The sequence below is a fragment of the Panthera leo genome, chromosome B3 (genome assembly GCF_018350215.1).
Source record: "Panthera leo isolate Ple1 chromosome B3, P.leo_Ple1_pat1.1, whole genome shotgun sequence".
NCBI lineage: Eukaryota > Metazoa > Chordata > Mammalia > Carnivora > Felidae > Panthera > Panthera leo.
The window spans coordinates 100,847,219-100,871,438 of record NC_056684.1 but is presented as its reverse complement, the minus strand read 5'-3'; the positions used below and the strand labels follow the sequence as shown (position 1 = coordinate 100,871,438).

Below are 24,220 nucleotides of genomic sequence, written 5' to 3'. Positions count from 1 at the left end.
CGTGCGAGTGGAGACTTGACTCAGAGGGAAGGTATAAAACCAGGGCAAAGAGAAGAGCAAGTGTAGCCAATCAGTATGCACCTGAAATGAGAAGCTCTAGGCGTCAAGCAGTCAAGATGTCAACCATCATGAACTGTCACAGCCTCCTACGAGAAAAAAATACCATCTTGATTTATCGTCCGTGGAGGTCACTGACCCTTATGAAGAGGAAATACAAAGAGAGAAGGGGCATGCCAGTGAAAAAATTACTATTTGATTTAATTTTGTTTTTAATGCCATTAAAAAATATCTATGTATATGTATAGATATAGATACATAGATATAGGTTGATGTAGATAGATGCATATGTAGATATAGATGTATCTTGTGACAAGCAGTGTGAGGTGATAGAAAGCCCACTGTATTGGGCTCTCCACATAAGCCATGCAGCCCTTGGGGGGCATTTAGTTTCTGCAGGCACTCTGTTCCCTCTTCTATAAAATGAGAGGCAGGATGAATTTCATTTCTCAAATTCTATGTTTCTACCTAGGTTTAGTTAAAATCTAATAATGTTTTTCCATCACAATTTCTACAACTTAGTATACAGAGTATATTAATATATAGCGAGTGGACATCACACTTGATGTATTTTGTCCTTTTAAAATCCCATCTAGAAGCTTTGCTCAGTGGCAGTATCGTAGCCAATGAGGTTTATCCGAGACGTGATTATTGCTAATCAAAATCCCATCTATAGTTTTCACATGCACAAGGCTATAATACAGATAGACGAGCAAGTATAAAGGATAATTATTAATGTCTGCATTTCTAATTTATACTCTTCTGGGATAGGAATTTCTACACATTTAAACATTAATTTACGTCTCCACATTTAAGCCAGAAAAATGCCAATTTTTCAACGTCGCATTATGAACATTTGCAAGCATACAGAGAACTGAAAAGAATTCAGATTTTTTTATATGTAATTTATTGTCAGATTGGCTTCCATACAACACCCAGTGCACATCCCAGCAGGTGCCCTCCTCAATGCCCATCACCCACTTTCCCCTCTCCTCCCCCCCATCAACCCTCAGTTTGTTCTCAGTATTTAAGAGTCTCTTGTGGTTTGCCTCCTTCCCTCTCTGTAACTTTTTTTTTTCCTCCTTCCCCTCCCCCTGGTCTTCTATTAATTTTCTCAGGATCTACGTATGAGTGAAAACATATGGTATCTGTCTTTCTCTGCCTGACTTATTTCACTTAGCATAACACTCTCCAGTTCCATCCACACTGCTACAAATGGCCATATTCCATTCTTTCTCATTGCCAAGTAGTATTCCATTGTATATATAAACCACATCTTCTTTATGGACATTTAGTTGATGGACATTTAGGCTCTTTCCATAACTTGGCTATTGTTGAAAGTGCTGCTATAAACATTGGGGTAAAAGTGCCCCTATGCATCAGCACTCCTGTATCCCTTGGGTAAATTCCTAGCAGTGCCATTGCTGGGTCATAGGGTAGATCTATTTTTAATTTTTTGAGGAAACTCCACACTGTTTTCCAGAGCGGCTGCACCAGTTTGCATTCCCACCAACAGTGCAAGAGGGTTCCCGTTTCTCTACATCCTCTCCAGAATCTATAGTCTCCTGATTTGTTCATTTTAGCCACTCTGACCGGGTGAGGTGGTATCTCCGTGTGGTTTTGATTTGTATTTCCCTGATGAGGAGTGACGTTGAGCATCTTTTCATGTGCCTGTTGGCCATCTGGATGTCTTCTTTAGAGAAGTGTCTATTCATGTCTTCTGCCCATTTCTTCACTGGATTATTTGTTTTTCGGGTGTGGAGTTTGGTGAGTTCTTTATAGATTTTGGATACTAGCCCTTTATCCAATATATCATTTGCAAATATCGTTTCCCATTCCATTGGTTGCCTTTTAGTTTTGTTGATTGTTTCCTTCATAGTGCAGAAGCTTTTTATCTTGATGAGGTCCCAATAGTTCATTTTTGCTTTTAATTCCCTTGCCTTTGAAGAATTCAGATTTTAAAAAGACGTTTTCTTTTTGTTTCCAAATGATTTATCTCTGCATCTCCAAGGAAGAGATTTAAATACTAAAAGTATGATTAATCTTTATCTTGGCTTTAAAACTATGTCTAGCTGAGGGCTAATTTAACTAGTTAAGTTAAATATGGCTTAAGGGCCCCTGGGGGCTTAGTCAGTTAAGGGTCCCACTTTGGCTCATGTCATGGTCTCAAGGTGTGTGGGTTTAAGCCCTACATTGGGCTCTGTGCTAACAGCTCAGAGCCTGGAGCCTGCATCAGATTCTGTGTCTCCCTCTCTCTCTGCCCCTCCCTGACCTGTGCTCTGTCTCTGCCTCTCAAAAATGACTAAACATCAAAACAATTGTTTAGTAAAATGTATGCTATATTTCTGTACATGCAATTGTATTGTTATCAGAACTCAAAGCCACTTATGGACAATAAACCTAACTGTTCTCCTTGTGTATCTCCTTGAACCTTTCACTCCTGAGCTTCCATGGAGGAACTGGTCGTATCTTGGCAATTATGTTGACTTAAAGTTCTAACAACAGGATTTCTATGTTTCCAGTGAATAAAAAATGATTGGGAGCATATTTCTAAAATGGGCGGATTTTTTTCTACCCATTATAGATTAAGGTATAAGACTGCCTATAGTGGATGCAATGGTTGCAAAATTTTATTCTTATCTCAGAATCCTTTTTTTAAATATCTAAGGCCCAATTTTAGAGAAAGATTCAATCACGTTTGCAGGTTAAGACTTCAGAGCACTCTGTGAAATATGTTTGTATATATTCCTGATTTGCAACCATAGGAATGGTTTCTGAGCTTTATTGATTCACCTATATTAGAAGTTTTTCCCACATTTTTATATGTACATTATAAAAGAGATAAAAACAAAAGGAATTGTAAAAGAGTAAGATGAAGGTGAAATAAGTAATGTTTTAACATTATTTTAAAATTAACAGCACAGTGGGGCACAGTGGGTAGCTCAGTTGGTTGAACGTCTGACTCTTGGTTTCAGTTCAGGTCATGATCTCATGGTGTGTGAGTCTGAGCCCCACATTGGGCTTTGCACTGACAGTGTGGAGCCTGCTTGGGATTCTCTCCGTCCCTATCTACCCCTCCTCCACTTCCACTCTCTCCAGAATAAATAAACGTTAGAAAAATTGATAGCACAAAAATATGTTCCCTCATCAAAATTTATTTTAATATCTTCTAGTTTCTTAGTTTATAAATGACTTGCTGATAGCAGTGCCTCTAAACATTATTAGCTAATATCCTAAGTGATTTTATATCATTAGTGCAAGGTTTAACCTTAACAAGTTGAATTTGTAATTTCCAAGCTCATCAAGGATGCTCATCCTTGATGAGCTCATCCTTGATGATTCTGAACAACTCCTGGATACATTTAAAAAAATTTGTTTTCAATTCATAACTGAAAGAAAGTGGCCAGTCTAATTGCTCATGTTTGTATTATGGGGAATACTTCAGTTTGGGACTTCAAGAGTATGTTTAATTCGCTTGCCCATTTTGTGAATTAGAAAATAAACTCTATAAGTTCACTTAACTGAGCACAGTGATAAGTCTTAATAAACTGAATGCACACTCGCAAGTAGGAACTACTCACAGAGAGGCGGCCTCTCTGTGTTTTGGGATTGCTCCCTCATTTTGTTAATGGCGCATGACCTTCTGATACATTAGAGTATGGGCACCAGTGTCAATCCGTATATTTCAAATGATTGAGGATTATATAAATAAGATACAAGTAGAGGGGGGCCTGGGTGGCTCAGCTGGTTAAGCATCAGACTTTGGCTCAGGTCATGATCTCGTGGTTCATGAGTTTGAGCCTTGCAGTGGGCTCTGTGCTGACAGCTCAGAGCCTGGAGCCTGCTTCGGATTCTCTGTCTCCCTCTCTCTGCCCCTCCCCCATTCACACCCTGTCTCTCCCTCTGTCTCAAAGATAAATAAACACTAAAAAAATTGTAAACAAATAAGATACAAAAATACAAACAGAAATTCTAACATATTCTTTTTTGCAACAAATCTGTCACAACTATTCTAGGCTTGGCCTTCAAGACTGTTCACCAAACTTCTTTGCTAATTAAGTATGATTTATATCAAATATTACATTTACTCCTCCCCACCCCTCCACCCCCTCACATCCTTTAGGATAGACATTCCTTGACTCGCCTCACATCAGTAAATATCTGACTTCCATGATCACTCTCTTCATGTGAAACCAGAATGGTGGCAATTGTTTTTTTTTTAAATGTTTTTTTAAATTTATTTTTGAGACAGAGAGAGACAGAGCATGAGCAGGGGAGGGGCAGAGAGAGAGGGAGACACAGAATCCGAAGCAGGTTCCAGGCTCTGAGCTGTCAGCACAGAGCCTGACGCAGAGCTCGAACTCATAGACCATGAGATCATGACCTGAGCTGAAGTCGGAAGCTCAACCGACTGAGCCACCCAGGCGCCCCCAGAATGGTGACAATTGTAAGGCAACTGCGTACAGGCCTTCTTCACAACGCGTGATGCCCTTTAACTGATATTGGCTCTCATAGATAAGATACTATAGGCACGAATGAGGGTGGGCAGTTTGTTAAGCTTGAGCAAAACAGACGAGTTGGAAGCAGTGAAACTAAAGTCTGTGATTACCACTGCTATTTAGTCAACAACTTCCCAGATAAATAAGAAATTTTTATTTAGAAATCGATGCTTGTCACTGGGCCAGAGTCATGCCATATGTTTTTTCTTTTCCTTGCAACACACGTTTCTTTCCTACCACTTACTCTACGTAAGTGGTTGGTGTTTGGCATTAGCTGAAAACGGTTACCTCAGCAACTTCTTAGCATTTGGTTTTGTAACTCTTTTTGTTCTAGCTTGGGGAGCAAAAATGGAGTCATTAGCAATCATAGAATTTCTTTTGTTCCATCCCCCCAATGTCGTTGGCATGGATGTGATTCCATCATAATGCTCTAACATGAGAAATGGCACACTTGTGAAAATTTTTCCAAATCAAATTAAGTACATTCATAGCTCCCATTCTGCCAGACTGGAATACATAATCTATCACTGCTGGGGGCCCTATGAATCCTGGCGAAGGCTTCGGAGTTGTGTGTGGTTCTAAATATTTGGGAACGGCCTGCAGATACGCTCATTACCCAAGCCTGTGCGGTTCCATAAAACCAGATGGCTCTGCTGGGGCAACAGGCAAGTGTTGGAGCGAGCCCTTGGCCTTCTTATGAAGTGGGGCCCAAGGTCTTGCTATTCTCAGAACTATAACCATTGCTTCATCCCTTGCCAATGCAACATAGAAATAAAGTTCAATAAATTAGTATGCCACAACTCTGGTGGTGGGGCCATACTGAGGTGCCTGGCAAGGGCCCGCCATCCCTCTCTTCCTGCCTGATAGGTGCTCGGGGCCCTCCAGTGCTGCTGCTGCTGCCCTCACGACTTCACTACCACTGCCACCAATGCTTTGGAGACACTGTGTGCCAGGCAAGAGTCTCCCATTTCCCAAAATGCCACAGAGGTTTACTTCCACCTTTACTGGCAGCTCCCTCACTGCCACTTCCTGAAGAGAATATTGAAGGACAAATCTGAGAGATAAATGTTTTGCTGTTCCCATTATCCCTACCTCCTCTGACAGTGGAAGCACTGTCACTAGAACAAACCTTTCCTCTCCTCAGGAAGAGTTCCTTCCCAGGAGTCTCCAGGGTTCCTCACACAACTCGGGCCCTACTGGGCCCACCCCTCAGTGGGCCAGGCTCGGGTGGACTTGTTTGCATTCCTGTGGCAGACACCTCACAGCTGGTGAGGTGTAGGGAGGGACACCTGATCCACACACATTAATAGCTTGCATTAATTACTCATGTGGTCTTATGTTTGCTAATGTATCTTCACCATTTTCACATACGCTGTTCTAGTCTCAGATACGTTGATTTTGTTGGAGTCTGACAAAGAATGGTAAAATGGCAAAAAAAAAAAAAAAATTATAACTCTAATTTTAATTACTCCCAGACCCTTTTTTGTACAACTGGCTGGCTGGCTGGCTGATTCAATGTAAATGTCCAGAAGGGTGGGATCATTTATAACCATAGAAACAAATACGAGACTTTTACACCAGGCTATGCTGGATGGATAAACAAACCTTGGGACTACACAGCAGACACCTACAGTCTTTGTAACTGTGTCTGTGGGATCCCCTAGACAGAGATCCTAGTCCCAGCTAGCAGATTGGCTCCTTTGTCAGGCCATCATATTATTTAGAAATTTTTGAACACTTTATAGATCATATTAAATAGATGGGCTGATGTCAAAATCAATTATTTTTATAACTCACTCTTGAGAAGTGAAACATTATTTATTATAGTAACTATGAAACAGATGTTGTAATATATGTCCTAATTCAATAAAATATCAGTTAAAGCAGTCATTTTATGATTTTTCCCAAGAATGCTAGGTTAAATTTGATGTTTCTGGTTCAAAACAAAAATTCACACAAAGCATGTCAAAGTAGTTTAGGTTAGCAAATATAAAAGATTTAGATCCAAAAGAGAAATGGGAAAACAAAACATCAGTTTGGGGGAAAACCCCCTTCTTCTTTGTACGCAGATGTTCCAGAAAGACAGAAGGAGCCTGGGCTGCACGTTCTGGGGCAACACAGGAACCAGGAATCCGTCAAGGTGAGGCACTTTGAAGGTGGTGGAGGGCCCATGAATGCTCCCGGCACAGCCCTGCTTCCGAGACCTGGCATGAACAGAGGGCTGGTGGAAAACAAGGTCTGCCAGGGGAGACTGGCAGCTTGGCTTTTGACAGAAGGAATGAAGTAATGTATTAGGTATGAAGGCTACTCATTTCTTCTCAGCCTGTGTCACTCTGCTGCCTTCTCTTAAGTTATCTTCACATTAGCTTCAGCAAGGCTGATCTTTGGCGGTTGAGGTTGTAGAACCACAACGTTCGCATTTCAAAAATCATCATAATCTCACTGAGATTTAAGAAACCTTACTTTGTCTCCAACTGAGTGGAAGAGAAAGAATATGCATATGTTACAAATGGCACATGCCAGTATTTTAAAGCAGGGCTATGTTAAAAAAAAAAAAAAAAAGGTTTACAGGGGCGCCTAGGTGGCTCAGTCGGTTGAGCGTCCAACTTTGGCTCAGGTCATGATCTGATGGTCCGTGAGTTCGAGCCCCGTGTCCGGCTCTGTGCTGACAGCTCAGAGCCTGGAGCCTGCTTCAGATTCTGTGTCTCCCTCTCTCTCTGACCCTCCCCCATTCAGGCTCTGTCTCTCTCTGTCTCAAAAATAAATAAACATTAAAAAAAAAATTTTTAAAAAGGTTTACAGAAAAGGGGACATTCAAAAGCTTCTGAAGTCTTTGTTTTTCTACCATACGTGCGATTTCCTCATTTAATCACAGGTGATCGCATTCTGTTTTACACAATATATTTCTGAAAAGGGATATATGTATATGGACTTCTATGTAATAAGGAGGAATCTATATTATAGCACAAATTCACAATTATACCTGAGCATTTATTTAGAGCTAATCTTTGATGTTGTACTTGCAACATTTCATACCTTTGATCTTTGAATATCTTGAGTTAAATACACTTTAAGTAGATTAAAAAATTTGTTTTAAGTTAATCTATTTTGAGAGAGAGAGAGAAAGAGAGAGTGAGTGTGCATGAGCAGGGGAGGGGCTGATAGAGAGGGAGAGAGAAAATCCCAGAGTCTGTCTACACTGTCAGTGTAGAGCCCCGTGTGAGGCTCACACTCACGAACCGTAAGATCATGACCTGAACCAAAGTTGGATGCTTAACCAACCGAGCCACTCAGGTACCCCTTAAGCTTCTAATTGGAGATTACTGTATTCTGGTTTGGATTACCTAATAATTATTGTCTTTATGTCAGTGTTATGAAGTTTATCTGAATTACGCTTCTTATTTCTAGTAGCAACATCTTCATAAAACTATGATGGAAAGATTGTAATATATATATATGTATATGTATATGTATATGTATATATGTATATATATACACATATATGTATATGTATATGTATATGTATATATGTATATATATACACATATATGTATATGTATATGTATATGTATTTAATCATTAATCATGCAAACTACTTTGGGGACAAATGAAGTAATGATACCAACATTAAATTGTTGTCTGGCAGGCAGCTATGTAAATGATGGCTTGAAATATTAGATCATTAGCTGCTGTTCTAAAGTCTAAATCTGGTGTGTAAAAATCAAATGCGGAGTCAGCATATAATTTTAAAGTGCTGATTTTGTGAAAGTAACATTGCCAAATTAGGGGGATGCCTGCATGTTTAGGAAACCTATCTCTTGCACTTTTATCTATCTTTAGGAATCACTGTTCACACAGATGAGAAAATAATAGGGTGACTGACTCCTTTGGCAGCATAACTAGAGAAATTCCATCTCATAAGGAAATTCTGCTTTTTAGTTACTAATATTAAGGCATGATGCCTCTGTTTTCTCTTGTTGGTTAGCAATATGTTGTTCTTACTAATTAAATCCCTGGTTAAAAGACTGAATGGCCATATATGCTACATACCTTACCACTCTACCCCCTGTTTTTAAGTTCAACAAATATTTATTGAGCTCTTTACTTCTCTAGGCATTGTGTAAATAGATCATTAGACTATAACCAAGAACACCCTGGCCTTTCCTCAAGGAGCTTCCCTAGGCTCCCATTTTCAAAGGCTTTGAATACCACATATATGCTCAATGGAAAAATCATATTGAACCAATTTAGTCTTTGATGATTCGGAAGATATTTCTAGATCTTTTAGTAATCAAGGTCATGTTATGAGAACCACTTATAATGGCATATTCAAGACCTTGATGTGTTAGTTAATAGCTTTCGACTTACTAATCTGCAGCTAAGAGTATATTGTTTGTTGGACATGGCATTTTATTAACTGGGAATATCAGAGTACAATGAACTCTTGAAGACGATGACGTCCATGAGCTGTTTAGGGAAAAAGAAAGATATTCTTCTGGTATAAACAGGAAACGGTCTATTATTATTTGTTCACTAGAATTTATTGAATGCTTACAGTACACACTTAGATTTTCCACGTTGTAGAGTGCTCCCCTTACTTCCACAGAAGCAACTATAGTGTTTGCTTGGTTTATGCCAGGGAGTTCTCTTCCTGATACTAGAGAAGCTGTTCTAAGAATAGCAAGTTACCATTAATTGAGAACCTATTTTGCGCAGACCACATTCCAGCATCTAATATAAATTATCCCATATCCGTACAACAGGACTACAAAGTAGGTTTCATTATTCCTCTTTATAGAAACAAGTTGAGAAAGGGTATGTCCAGTTTCCTTTGAGTCTCTCCAATATTAAGTAATAAAGTCAGAATTTGAACCCAGACTGGTCTGATTCTAAAATTGTTGTTTGCAATTTAAAAAACAATGAGCATGTTGTCATGTAGATTCCACTCTACCTTCAAGAAGTGCCTCTTCTTCTAGTAATGCAGAGAGACATCGAGAGGGCTCATAGGACTGAGGGCTTCCCTCAAAATACCCTGTGGATATAGGAAGTGACTCTGTCCAAGAAGGGAAATGTGACAGGGATCATGGAAAGGTATAACCGGTAGACAGTGGGTTCCTTTCCCCTTGGCAACATGAGTGTGTCAGAGAGTAAGCCAAGAGGGTGACTGCTTCTTAATCTTGTAGTTTCCCCAAAGTCAGAACTTGAAAAGATGGCAGCCTGAAGCACCAAAGGTTGAGACTAGGACTGGTGTAAAGATGGTAGTTAAAGGGAAGAGGAGTAGAAAGAGTAACTTTGAAGTTCCAACTATGGATACAGCTTTCTGCTGGTTCACATAAAGTTTTTTCTTTTCAAGAGCATGGAATTTTCTTTTTTAACTACCATGCATCAATGTTACAGGATACAGGAAAAGTTGGTTCTTTTAATGTAACATTTGGGATTCATGGAACTTTTAATATGACTGTATGGAAAAGACGCTTGCCCTGTTTCCTGTATTCTCAGGAGTACGGGGTAAGAAGCAAGTCCAGCCACCTACCAGCATTCCATGATCCAGGCTCATTACACATCACTAATAAGCATTTACTACAAGCTACTAATTTACTCCATATCACCAGTTGTTTACTAAATACTAATCGACTATATTTTGTTAATACATATTTGCCAATTACTAACATATCTCACATTGCTAATTAGACTTATATCTGTTACTGAGATGCCACCTGAAGCCTAATGCTCCTTGAGATTTTGGTACACTTGGATTAAACTGCTCATTTCAAGGCCTATGAAAATCAAGAGCATCACTGCCTCGAACTGCAGGTGCTATCTATAAATTCCTTGAGAATTAATTTTTTTAATAATCCTCTCTTTCCACACTTGGGTCTACGAAGTCTCTAATCTTGCACAGAAGATTAAAAGCTCACACAATTTTTATAGATTTGGCAAAAATCAAGGAAGACTATCTTTGGGATTATCTTTGTGATAACTAAATATATAACAAGTGGATCCATAACAATACATATCTAAAGTTCCAACAATGAGCGGGGGCTAAGACAGATTTAGAGTATAAGGTATATATATTAGCTAATGATATATGGGAAGAGAATTGTAACATAGCCATAGGATAGAAGCAAGAGAAATCTTGACTTAGGATCTTATCTGGATAGTTTTTATGCCAGTATATAGAACTGGCAAGGCAGAACCACCTATAGAAATGTAAGGAAATCCAAGAAAAAGCTGAGTGCAAAGGCAGTGCATCTCAGAGATAAGTATATACCTAGGAGGCAGAAAAAGTCTTCAGATACAAAATATCTTTATTAATCTGCTCCCAAAAGAAACTTGAGAAGACAGGAAACAAAGAAGGAACAACCAAGATAGAATATAATTCATAACAACATTATATGCGATCACACATAATCCAAAATGTGTTTTAGAAGCCATTACAGATTATTTTATGGTAGATGTTAAGGATCCAATAGGCAGATACTTTTCCAGAATTATATTTAAAGACAGAAAGGGCAAAAAGGAACTTTTTAAAAAATTTTTTAAATTTTTATTTATTTTTGACAGAGATAGAGCATGAGCAGGGGAGAGGCAGAGAGAGAGGGAGACACAGAATCCAAAGCAGGCTCCAGGCTCCGAGATATCAGCACAGAGTCGGGTGTGGGTCTTGAACTCACCAACCTTGAGATCATCACCTGTGCCAAAGTTGGATGCTTAACCAACTGAGACACCCAGGAGCCCCAGCAAGGAAATTTTTGAGAAATAACCAGGAATGTATGAAATTCAGGATTCTGCGCAATGGAAGATTAAAAGTCAGGAAATCAATGAGGTCACAGGGCATTACATATATTTGTCATCATATTCCATATTCATCCTCTCATTGATTTAATTGATGTCTACAGTTCTTGTTAGAGGTATTTGTCGAAGACACTTGCTTTCCCAGTCACATAGGGTAATAAGCATGAGTGGATGGTTTGAAGTCCTGAAATGGGAAGAGACTGAGAATTTTCTAATTTTGAGGGTCAACTTTTAAATATATATATATATATATATATATATATATATATATATATATTCACTTAAAAAATGTTTTAATGTTTATTTGTTTTTGAGAGAGACAGAGAGAAAGAACACAAGTGGAGGAGGGACAGAGAGAGAAACACACACACAATTCGAAGCAGGCTCCGGGCTCTGAGCTGTCAGCACAGAGCCCGACGCAGGGCTTGAACTCTTGAACCACGAGATCATGACCTGAGCTGAAGTTGGACACTTAACTGACTTGAGCCACCCAGGTGGCCCTATTATATATTTAAAAAATTAAAAAAAAATTTTTTAATGCTTATTTATTTTTGAGAGAGGAAGAGAGACAAAGCATGAGTGGGGAAGGTGCAGAGAGAGAAGCAGACACAGAACCCAAAGCAGGCTCCAGGCTCTGCACTGACAGCAGAGAGCCTGATGTGGGCTCAAACTCATGAACTGTGAGATCATGACCTGAATGAAGTTAGACACTTAACTGACTGAGCCACCCAGACACCCCTAAAAAATTTTTTTAAATACAGTAAGGTTAATAAATCCCAAGTGACAGCTTGATAAATTTGTACATATATCTTTTTTTTTAATAATATGAAATTAATTGTCAAAGTGGTTTCCATACAGCACCCGGTGCTCATCCCAACAGTGATGGGTCTGCCTCCCTCCCGGTGCTTCAGGGCCCCTCCCACAGGGGACCACCCACTGCAAAGTGAGCTAAGCCTTCCCCTCCTGCCCCTGTGCACCTTGCAGATCCACCCGGGCTAATAAGCCCTTGGCCAGATCCCATCGAAGCAGCACCACAAGCCTGACAGTGTGCAAGTAGCCCAGGCAGGGGCCACACCACTCCACAGTGAGTCCTGCCCCTGGGACAGGGGAAGATAAGGTTCACACCAGTCTGACTGTGGCCTCAGCGGTGGGCTGGGGGCAGACATCAGGCCTGACTGTGGCCCTGCCCACCAACACAAGTTACTCCCCACAGTATAGGGGAAGTGTCCTGCAGTTTGGAGCCACTGCAGGGACTACCCAAAATGACGAAATGGAAGAATTATCCTCAAAAGAAAGTCTGGGAAGTAGCGACAGCTAACGAATTGATCAAAAATGATTTAAGCAATATAATGGAACAAGAATTTAGAATAATCGTCATAAAATTAATCGCAGGGCTTGAAAAAAGCATAGAGAACAGCAGAGAATCTATTGCTACAGAGATCAAGGGACTAAGAAATAGTCATGAGCTATTTTTTATAGTTGAAAAATGCTATAAATGAGGTGCAAAATAAAATGGAGGCAGCCATAGCACGGATTGAAGAGACAGAGAGAATAGGTGAATTAGAAGATAAAATTATGGAAAAAGAGGAAGCTGAGAAAAAGAGAGATAAAAAAATCCAGGAGTATGAGGGGAGAATTAGAGAACTAAGTGATGCAATCAAATGGAAAAATATCTGTATCATAGGAATTCCAGAAGAAGAGCGAGAGAAAGGGGCTGAAGGTGTACCTTAACAAATCATAGCTGAGAACTTCCCTGATCTGGGGAAGGAAAAAGACATTGAAATCCAAGAGGCACAGAGAACTCCCTTCAGACATAACTTGAATCAATCTTCTGCATGACATGTCACAGTGAAACTGGCAAAATACAATGACAAAGAGAAAATTCTGAAAGCAGCTAGGGATAAACAGGCTCTAACTTACAAAGGTCGACCTGTACATATATCCTTAAAGCTAAGGAACTTTATTTATTGTAGTGAAGATATATTGGAAATATATACCAGCTTTGGTATGGAGTACCAGCTTTGCTTTTAATTTGCCTTCACTTTTGAAAGATAATTTTTCTGGGTGCTGAATTGCAGGTTGGCGTGTTTTTCCTTTAGCTCTTTAATGATGTTCTCTGCACCCATGGTTTTTGCTAAGAAGTCATCTTTAATTCTTGTTGTTGTCCCCCTGAAGGTAATGTGTCTCTTTCCTCCAACTACTTTTAACATTTTTCCCCTTATTTTTCATTTTCAGCAGTTCGACTATCATGTGCTTAATTGTGATTTTCTTTATATTTACTTGGTTGTGGTTCTCTGAGATCTTGAATCGCTATAGGTTGATGATTGGCCATTATCTCTTCAGGTAATACTTCTGTCTTGTTCTTTCTCCTCACTTATGAAGTTCAAATTACATGTATGCTAGATTGTTTTACTATACCTCACATTGTTTACTATACCTCTTTCACTCTGTTCCAGAATTTTCTATCCTTTTTCTCTCTAACCTTGAGTCTGAATGTATTCTTATTGACCTTTTATTGCTGCGTCTTGACTACTATAAACTTCATCTGCTAAGTTTTTAATATAAGACATTATATTTTTCAGCTCTAGAAGGTCCTTCTGGTTTTACAGATTCCAATTCTCTGCTAAAATTAGTGATTTTTTCAGCCATTTTGCCCATATTTCTCTATATTTTATTTAACATATTTATTGTAATTCTCTTAGGTCTTATCTGCTAATTCCAACACCTGAATCATCTGTAAGTCTGCTCCTATTGATTATTTTTGATATTGATCACTGTTCTTAGGCTTCTTCACATGTCCTGTTTTTTTTCTAAACTTTATGTCAGACTTTGCATATAAATGAATTGTAGAGATTGAAGTTTGCATTCTTTTCTCCTCAGAAAGGCCTTTCCTTCCTAGATCCAATCAAAAAGTGAGTTGGGAAAGAGCTGGAATGTAGCTTTAATTAAATTCAATCTACCTCTGGTTTCAAATGTCTCAAGGAAGAAAGCTTCCCAATTTGTGATTGAAAGCCTGGCAGGTCTCCATACCATCTCCCACCCCAAAAAGCTGAGTGAGTCAGTGTCTCTCTGGTAGCTTTGAGCTGTTTTCTCCAGCCTTCTGATCCATGATCTGGCAAATATTTCAAATGTCTTAAGGAGAAGACCAGTCCTGTGTTTAATGAAGTCCCTCTTCTTCATGTAGTACTTTATCTCCCAAATATTGCTGGGTGAGAGATGGGGGGAAATGGCCACCATGTTTTAGAGGTCCGGAAGTTTCCGGTTACATAGAGTTGTCTTTAACAGCAACTAAAAGCCTTGTTGGCTTCTCTTCTCCCTCAAGTCTTATCTTTTGTCCTCACTCACAATTTGCAAATACCCCCAGGTAAGTAAGTGGCTGGCAATAGCCTGCTTCCTTGCAGGGCTTGCTATACTTGCTATTTTAGTTCATTCAGCCCTCCTTGCAACACATCGCTCCAATGTCTTCAAATATATATGCACATATATGTAAAAACTATACAAATATACATACAAATAAAAATATATATGTAAAAATTACACACACACACACAGTTGAGTTTCATTATTTGAGATAGTTAAATTCACCAACACTGAATTAGCAAAGACTGAATCATTGTCCGTAGGAGAAATGCATGATTAGGTTATTTGATGTATACTGTTACTTCATTAATGTTGAATTCACAGCCAGCAGTGCTATAACTCATGTGCTACCTAACATATCTATTTTCTTCATAAAGCACCTCATGCTGTTCTTGAATTTAGCACTTTAGCTAAGGGTCATTTTAAAAAACAAAATCACCAACAAAAAGCCCCAAAATGCAAAAAACATGGACCTAAACAGATAATGAAAAGGACACTTGTGTACCGTATGAAAGCTGAAATAAGAATCAGAGTGTCGTTGCCTTGGTTGAGCTCAGCTGGGAACATGCATGTGGGGCCACTCAAATTCTTTGCCGTTCTGTTCATATGCATATCTCAAATGACCAAAAAGCACTGTGAACTTCGATTTTAGCATTAAAAATACATTTTTCTTGAATAAATGAACTCTCAATTAAGGAATCTGTGAATAATGAGGGTCAACTTATAGTTATATAGATATAGTAATAATGTTCTTTAAATTATGTATATAAATGTATGTTATATATACACTTTAAAATATATTAAACTCTCTCTATATACATATTTATATATATATATTTTCAATTATCTGGCTCTTTTAGCTGTTACAGAGGGAGTATTGTTCTTTTTTTTTTTTTTAAGATTTTTTAAAAGTGATCTCTATACCCAAAGTGGGGCTTAAACTCACAACCCTGAGATTGAACCACATGCTCCACCAACTGAGTCAGCCAAGCACCCCAGAGGAGTGGTGTTCTATTGCTTTCTACTCCATCTTGCTTAGAAACAGAAGCCCTCAATCACCATTTAAAATATTTTTAAAACGTTCCTGATAGCATTATTTTCTGCTAAAAACATTTGTTGCTAAAGCCCTTAGAAACTAGCTATAAGATTTAGGTTTGGTGACAGGCAGAGAACAATTTATGATACTCTGAATGATTTCTTCTGATTAAGAGCATCACCTCACCTGTCCAATTCCATTTTGATTCAGTTAAATTTTGTCTTTTCACTCGTCCACTTTTAGCAAGGCTGGCGATCTCTCCGTATCTGCTGGTAGACAGTTATTAAATTGGATAATGTCAGCATGGATCATCCTGTAATTTGTAAGAACATTCCATGGTGGCTGTTGGGGAGGTTCTTATAAAATACTGATCTCTAAACTAGATTATAAATCACTCTGTGGTGAGAGTGCCCCTCCCCTGATGGGAGCAGGGTGAATGTCCTCACATCTGGTTCACTGAAGAGAGTGGAGAGCAAGCTCCTGGCCAAATAGGAAACATATGGAAGAAAGAACAATCTGGGAGTATGGAAGGACTTGGGGCAAAGAGGCAGGGAGCTGGAGAAGACACCTTTCAAAACTTTCTGAATTAGTCTTCATCTCAACTCTACCTCCTTCCTATATTCCTGAATCTGTGTTGGTTTTCAGAGAAGCATGGAAAGGGGTGAAACTAGGGAAACAGAGATCCTACCACAAGAGTTGCAGGGAAAGTGAATAAGAAAAATCCTCACTGGGAGAAGGCACAGAAGCAACTCTGAAGAATAGTGCTATGAGGGGGTTCCCAGGCAGAGGAGATCTCAGGGAAGAGCTAGCTCATTACAAGGCCAATGCCAGGGATCTTGCAGGCCTAATGACAGCGTTTTGTTTCTGTTTTTGTTTTTTGTTTTTTGTTTTTACTTCCCTAGTGGCATTATGAGTGGCATTAGGAGAAGGCCCTCCCAGACATGGCAGCCTACAGGAATAGGTAACCCACATACAAGCTCAAATAGTAATGCTTTTTAAGCTAGTTTCCTATTAATAAATCCCCTTTATTCAGCTCTGTGGTAAAGTATGAAGCCTTGGACCGTGCAATAGGGCCTGTTTTTCCTTTTTCCTTTCCAGTATTGCTGAGGAGGGACTCATGCAAGTAAAGAGTTAACCATATTCCCCTCCCCCAACAGAAAGTTACTCAGGAGTAATTTGACCAGGTATCCCTTCTAGCATGAAAAAGGCATCTGCTGCCCCACTGTAACTGTGCCTAAATTGTCCCCTTTCAAGTGCCCTTATTAGGCAGAGCAGATAGGAGAGGAGAATCATTTCAAGATGATGAAATGACTATGAGCCCACAACTAGGAGGCAAATGATTTTCTGTTAATCAGATGAAAAAATAACATTCTATAATAATATATAGTCTGTTTACACTGTAAGTTTACAGATAAACATTATATATATATTCATATATATTCATTCATATATTCATATATATAATGTTTATCTGTAAATTTACATATAATGTTTTTATGTAAAGACAACAGCATATAAGTCTTTATTTTTTTTTAATATTTATTTATGTATTTATTTATTTATTTTGAAAGAGAGCAAGAGAGAGCGAGAGTGAGCAGGGGAAGGAGCAGAGGAGAGGAGAGAGAGAATCCCAGGCAGGCTCCATGCTGTCAGTGCAGAGCCTGATGCAGGGCTCGATCTCACCAAACTTGAGAGCATGACCTAAGCTGAAAACAAGAGTCAGATGCTTAACCAGCTGAGCCACCCAGGTGCCCTGAGGCTTCTTTGGATATGCCTCATGCCTTGAAACCTACAGACAGGCCTTCCTCATGAAGAAAATAAAAGTCTATCTAGATAGACCTTTATTTTGTATTTTTAGGGAGTTGATGAGGTGAAGATTCCACAATATAACTTAGAAATGTTGCTGTGGTGTGGAAAAACAGTGAAGTCATATAACAGCCCAGGGAGTAGGGGTCCAAAAATTATTCAACATGCCAAAAGAAATGAAAACAGGCATCCACACGAAAACTTGTATATGAATGTTCAAAGCATAATTACTCATAATAGCCCCAAAGTGGAATCAACCTAATGCCCACTGGCTGATGAATGGATAAATAAACATGATATATCCTTATAATGGAATATTATTCAGCCCCAAATAGGAATAGACTACTGATTCATGCTACAACATGGTTGGATTTTGAAAATGTTATGCTAAGTGAAAGTAGCCAGTCACAAAAGGCCACATATTACATGATTCTATTTATATGAAATGTCCAGAATAGGCACAATGATAAGTATAGAAAATAGATTAGTTACTGCCAGAAGCTAGGGTAAGGGGAGGGAATAGGGAGTGACTGCTAATGGGTACAAGTTTTCTTTTGGGGCGATGAGAATGTTCCAAAAGTTACTGTGGTAATAGTTACACAACCCCATGAATATATTAAAAACTGTTGAATTATATCATTTCACTTGGCAAAATGTGTGGTATATGCAAAAAAGGATGGAATTGGGGAGTCTTAAATTTAGAAAAGACTTTGGATGCCGTCTATTCTGACCTCCCACACATCTGAGTGCTCTGAAGAAAAATCACAGGCCCACGTGGACAGATGCTACAGGTTTCGTCCTCATTGTGGGTCCTCAGTGCCATCTTCGAATTATTTTACCTTTCTTTCACACTGCCCACAATTAGGCTAACCCTTTGTGACAGTCTCTGCAACACACACACACACACACACACACACACACACACACACACACAGCTTTCATTCCTCTTACTCTGAGCCATTCGTCATTTACTTCACTGTGAACTATATTGTCACCAACCATATTTATCTCACTGATCAGCCCTTACCCTCTCCATATCCCTACGCATTTCCTCTCATCTCTGTGAGAGGGCCCCTTATGTTGAAGATCAAAGGCCATTCTCTTTCTTAGCCTCCTGTCTCCTCTGGTCTTCGGCCACTCCCCATCTCCTCACTTCTCCCACCACTTCATGCTCTGGACATTTCAAACCATTTGCTTCCCTGATAAGCTACGCTCTTCCTACCCTCATGCCTTTTGCGTATCCAACCACCCCACATGTCCTCTGTATGGACCACCGCTTATTGGACAACAGGATCCACACAATACTTCTGCTCAGATCTGCTCAAGCATCACCTTCTCCCTGAAATCTTCTCTGGTTCCATTCTGTCTTCTCCTATCCCCTGCACAGCATCAATTTTTCTTTCTTCACTAGTTAAACTTGGTGCACTTTCTTTTAATTGCACGGATTATACTAACTTGTCTTTATTGGTTTGTTTACATGTTGGTCTCATTTTTTTTTCGATATATGAAATTTATTGTCAAATTGGTTTCCATACAACACCCAGTGCTCATCCCAAAAGGTGACCTCCTCAATACCCATCGCCCACCCTCCCCTCCCTCACACCCCCCATCAACCCTCAGTTTGTTCTCAGTTTTTAAAGTCTCTTATGCTTTGGCTCTCTCCCACTCTAAACTCTTTTTTTTTTTTCTCCTTCCCCTCCCCCATGGGTTTCTGTTAAGTTTCTCAGGATCCACATAAGAGTGAAAACATATGGTATCTGTCTTTCTCTGTATGGCTTATTTCACTTAGCATCACACTCTCCAGTTCCATCCACGTTGCTACAAAGGGCCATATTTCGTTCTTTCTCATTGCCACGTAGTACTCCATTGTGTATATAAACCACAATTTCTTTATCCATTCATCAGTTGATGGACATTTAGGCTCTTTCCATAATTTGGCTATTGTTGAGAGTGCTGCTATAAACATTGGGGTACAAGTGCCCCTATGCATCAGCACTCCCATATCCCTTGGGTGAATTCCTAGCAGTGCTATTGCTGGGTCATAGGGTAGGTCTATTTTTAATTTTCTGAGGAACCTCCACACTGTTTTCCAGAGTGGCTGCACCAATTTGCATTCCTACCACATGTTGGTCTCCTTAAAAGTGAGCTCTGTGAGGGAGGAAGCACTTCTTCCTCTCTGTGTCTCCCAGCATCTGTATGACAGGTACACAACAGACGCTTGTTGACACAATTGCAGAATCTTCATGACGTCACCCTAATTGACGGTTATTTAGTCCTAACCTGAATGTTTTCAGTTACAGGGCACTCCCTCCTGTTTGAGGCAGTCTATTTCATGGGTGGGACATTGTAATACTTAGGAAAGTCTCTTTTATATTGAGCCCAAATATTCTTCTCTTTGAAGTTCACTCATTGATCCTGGCTCTGCCTTGTAGAATATATAGATCAAGAGGTTCCTTCTTTAACACAAGAGCTCTATCAAATGGTAGGCTATCACTTTCATTTGCCTTTCTCCTCCCCACTCATCCTCTGCACACACAGAGTGAAGGCATTTTCTCCTCTTCAGGCTAAATATCCCCATTTATTCGAGGCATTCTTTGTTTAAGTGGCCTCTTCCATAGTCCTACTTTACCTCTGGTTGATCAATTTCCTTACTGAAATGGCTCCCAAACTGGAAGTGGTCCAAAGAGAGGCAAGAGAGAAGGGCTAGACATTCACGTCACCAGAAGCCGAGTTGCTGTTCATGAAGCCGAGGTCGTTTTGTGAACATGTCACACCATTGTATTGAACAAAAACTTTCAGGCTTTTCCAGATGATCTGTGCCGGGATCCAACTCCCCTTCCAATGCCAACTTAATTGTTCAAGAATTCACCTGGAGTGGTATTAAGTGACACAAAGGAAGATGCCACAGAGCATTGGATTCCTGAGTTAGAGGTTGTAGAGGAGAAGGCAAAGGGGAGGACGGGGGATAGAAATGGGAAGCTGATGTTTTGCAACCACCTTATCATTTCACTAATGCCTCATATGCAGTACATTTCTCTGTGGACAGGGACTTGTGTGATTCATCACCGTATCCCTGCTACCAGGACTGCGCCTGACACACAATGGGCACTTAGTAAACATTTATGAATAAGTGGATACAATCCATGGACTGTTTCATGTATAGGCCACAGGAACACTGAAGCCTGGTCATATATTACTCACAAAGGGAAAAAAGAAAATCCACTTGTGAGTATGTGTTGTGCTGGGTGTGTGTGGACGCAAAGGCACAGGTGTTTGGTTATAGCAACGATTTTTATATGATGCTCTGAGGATAGGTTCTCATGGACTGGGGAGAAGTTGAGTGAGCTGGGTCTCAAGCCCCTGCTCCATCATGGACGAAGAATAGCTCTACTTTCAGCTGTTTGGTATACTGGGTTTTCACACAAAATTTTCTTTGGAAAATATGGCTCTATGGCTAAAAATCATGTTATATTACTAGGTTTTGACATGGATTCAAGAATAGATTTAAGATTTAGGTTAAAATTACAGTAAAAACAAATCACAATGCCCATCTCTGCCACGTCTGAGTATATAGGCATCTGGTTGCTGCCTGTACATTTCTAGGGGCAGGGAGCTCTGTGCTTTACTAGATAGTCTGCTGATCCAGGTCCCCCAGCCAAGGGAACTGGGGACAAGAAGCAAAGCAGTTTTTTTCTGAGCTCTACTGTGAGACTTCAGGATAGACCTGGGCTAGATGAGACCTCTGCTAGAAAGACAAACTCATCTCTGTAGAAAGGAGATGAGAAATACCTAGTCCCACGTAGGTATTCCCAGACTACTCCCTGACCTTGCCCCATTTTGCCTACATTAACTAGCCTTCTCACTTACATCTTTGTCTTTCTCAAACCTACTTCTTCACTCCCTGCATCAGGAGTGGGAAGTTGTCTTAAGATGCCCAAGGGATTATGAACCCATAACCTTAAGCAGGTGAAAAAACATGGGGGCAAAGCAGGAGAACACTGACGCAAGGCTTCTGCAAGACTTGCTGATAAAGTAAATGAGAAAATAGTCACTCCCCCACTCCCACAAAGAGAAGGCACAGGTGTAACTCTTGAGAGAAGAGCTGCGAGAGGGTCTGTTCTAGAAAAGCCGTTTTACTCTATATATCATCAGGGACTGTCTCTCTTCTAATACAAGTCCTGGTAGGAGAAGACAGAATGACAACTGTGAGGCTCTCCTGGCATCTCACTGTGTAGGTTAGCTTTAAATCCAGTGCCCCTAAAAGGAAGAGAAAAAAATGCATCTTCCAGATGTACCAGAACCCCTTTATTTAGGGAAAGTCTTAAATTCCAGACTTTCAGACCTCCCCAAAGGATCACAAGCTTGAAAGAAGACATTTTTAAAGATACGAATTCATGGGTTGAGTTTTTCTGCACAGCCACAAGTCTGTGACGGATAGTGTTTTGCTGCACGTCAAAGCTACATCTACTCAAACGAAAATGTGCTTGAGCACATCTCAGACCCAAACGGCCCAAACGTACAAAACATGAGCTTCAAATGGCACCAGGGCAAATACTGAATGTTTTCATAGTCTTTGTCCAAAATAAACATTTGAAAAATCCCAGAGGTTTTAGTTTCCTGAAGTAAAGAAAAATCATATTTCCAGCTGTCATTGGAAAATATCACACAAAATCCCACGTTTTTATCTTCCCAAATATTTTTACAATTACTAAATACTTAAAGGACTATTTTCGTTTGTTTTTATGTTGGTGAGCTGTTCACACCGAAAGCAATTACGTCAGGAGTCCTACGGTATTAACACAGATCACATAAAGCTGCAGAAGAGGCTTCCTTACTTTACCCTCCTGGTTTTGGGGTGAAGTAAGAGTCTGATATAATTGCCCATGTGGTTAGTAAACGTGCCAAAGCACAGTCTTTTGTCTTCACTATTGAGAATGTTTTATAAACACATGGTGATCAGCATATGCTGACTTTCAGAAATATTAACTGCAAAATTGGCAGAAGCTTCAGCATTTGCAAAAATCCATATGTTCATTAAATTATTTTATTTGTGTGTGGGAGTGTTTGTCTGTATTTGAAAGCAGTTTCTGTATCATCTCTTCTCCAGCCCTTTGAGCTCCTTTAGAATTTTAATTGAAAGAAAGCAATCCAATGTCTTTGCTGAAATTCATGGGTACAAGTCACGATTTTAGAACATCTCCCTAAGTTTGCAAGAACTCTTCTAGTTGAGATGTACAGCGTCTTCATAGTTCAGCAGTTTTGCCCAATTTGTAAAACACCCAAGAACTATGGTATATCAGTGCCTTTTGATGACTAGAGTGATGTGTTCACTTTTGTAGACATAACCCAGACCATCTCCCAGGACTTGGCGCTATGAAGTCATAGAACTGGAAAAGACCCAAAGGGGTTATCTAGTACCAATATTTGCCTTCAGATCCTTTAGGACCACCCCAGTGAAATGAAAACTTACTCTGTTTTTCAAGTCCTCCTCCATGACAACAATTTGTTTTATCATTTAACAACCCTAATTGCCAGGAGATAGATGATAGATAGACAGATTTCTTTCTTCTTTCAGATTTCTTTACACCGACCAGCTAATTTCAAAAACCTTTGCCCAGTGTATGGTGCTGCCATTTCCATTTTATGGATGGAGACACTGAGACATACGAGTTAAGTGGCCTGCCACAAGCCTCATTAGAGATATGAGTCACAGTTGGGAGTGAGAACACAGAGCCACAGCCTTCATTCCTGAGCTGTTTCCTCAACTCTACATTTTTCTTTAATACATCAAAAAGCAAAAGCAAAAACAGCCCCATCTGGGTGAGCAAACAATGGTGATCAGATGCGCACGAGCCAATGGCTACTGCGGAGACTTCGATCACCTGCAGAGTAGTGTCCTTTCAGTGCTTGTGTGGATGTCACACTTTCACCTCACCTTGATCAAAGAACAAGGAAGGGCAGTTATGGAGAAAAAGGGTACACTTTGCATTGCTTTAACTCCAAGGATGAAGAAGTGAAATTCAGCTACTACCGAAAGCAAATTCCTTCGTTGATGTGCAACAGCAGTGCACATGAACCTGGCTGGCTCCATTCCTATTGTTCTCATATCGGTACCACTGGGCAGTTTTAATTAATACCAGAGACAGCACAGGAAACATCCGTTAATTATTCCTCTTAGGTTTAGACAAAATGGAGCTTGCTAAAAACAAAGTAAACTGTGAGTCTTTGAACTTGAACGTTATCTTTGTCCTTTGGCTTGCTAAGGTTTTGTGTTATCAGACATGATAATTTGTTCTCAGTGATACCCTTGATGAAATTAATTGAGTTTTAGACTAGCATACATTTCCTCCTGCTGATACTTTCACTCTTGGCAGGGTCTTATCTGGGCAGTTGGTGCTGTTCTCGTCTGGTTCTGTCTGCTGAGATTCAATAGCTGCAGGACTGTTGTTTTAAACAAAGATATTTACTTTTGTTATTAATGTAATATTCAGTTCACTTCCCCTTTTTATCTTCCCATAACGCACAGACCAACTCCCTTTTTTTTTTTGATGGAGATGATAGTTTGGACTTCGCTGCTAAGTTTCCTTAGAAACACCCTAGCAGACCTTTCCAAATATATCATCATCAGAAAGGGGAAAACCATTTCAGACACTCCTATCTGTACACT

General features: G+C 39.7%; 1 pseudogene; it reads left to right on the top strand.

The window, feature by feature from the left end:
- Positions 1-654: 654 nt before the first annotated feature.
- On the top strand, positions 655-853 carry LOC122223251 (annotated as a pseudogene).
- Positions 854-24,220: the final 23,367 nt, after the last annotated feature.